Source organism: Lipotes vexillifer, unplaced genomic scaffold, assembly GCF_000442215.2.
Source record: "Lipotes vexillifer unplaced genomic scaffold, Lipotes_vexillifer_v1.1 scaffold172, whole genome shotgun sequence".
In the NCBI taxonomy this organism is placed as follows: Eukaryota; Metazoa; Chordata; class Mammalia; order Artiodactyla; family Lipotidae; genus Lipotes; species Lipotes vexillifer.
Window position 1 is genome coordinate 1,155,432 of NW_006776799.1, and position 746 is coordinate 1,156,177.

The window sequence follows — 746 nt, forward strand, 5'->3', positions numbered from 1 at the left end:
AAAGGAGGGGGTAACTGAGCATTTATAAAAGGGGAGTGTGAAAAGCTCTTTCCTGATAAGGAAGTCAGAAGATTTCCTCACCTCTTTCCTTTTAGCAGCGGAAGGTCAAGGTGGGTATTAGGCGAAGCACAGTGGCCTAAGCGGAGGAGTGGAGGCCACTCTGGATCTGGGCCTAGGTGCCGGCCTTCCCTGCCAGGAGCCTGGCCCAGGGTTTTGGATGCCCTGGGGTCACGGAGTTAACTGCAGACTTCGTGGGGCCCCAGCAACAGACAGCCCAAGAACCCAGTTCTCGCGAAACCAGGACCCGAGCTTAAGGGCAGGATTTGCCCCAGGCCCGAGGGGCCCCTCGCCCACGGCCGAGGGGGTGGGGCGGCCTCGCCTCGGGCCGGTGCTTTTCGCCCTCCGTTGGCCGCCAGAGGCTCCCTCTCTCTCCCTCTCCTGGGATTTTGCTGCCGGGCTCCCTCTCTCTGCGGCCCTAGAGTTAATCCCATCAGCCGAGGTGAGGCACCTGTTACCCCGGGCCTTCCTCACCCCCGCGTCCTCTCCCCCATTACACCCCCGCTACGCCGCCAGCCAAACGGCCCGGCGCGGGCGGCCGCACGTGGGCGAAGCCCCTGCCCGGTCTGGGACCCCCTCCCCAGGTCGGCCCGAGTGTGCGAGTGCGTCGGGGCCCGGGCCGCCGCCCGCCCGCAATGGCGTTAGGGAGAGCAGCGCGCCTCCCGGGGCCGCCCGCCGCGGGCCGGGCG

At 67.0% G+C, this 746-nt stretch overlaps 1 protein-coding gene across 1 annotated transcript in view; it reads left to right on the top strand.

The window, feature by feature from the left end:
• Positions 1-456: 456 nt before the first annotated feature.
• Positions 457-746, top strand: part of PPP1R9A (protein phosphatase 1 regulatory subunit 9A) — a 318,597-nt gene continuing 318,307 nt past the window's right edge. Inside the window, exon 1 of the mRNA XM_007450653.1 lies at positions 457-499. The gene's annotated coding sequence lies outside the window, so the exon portion shown is untranslated. The remainder of the gene's footprint in view (positions 500-746) is intronic.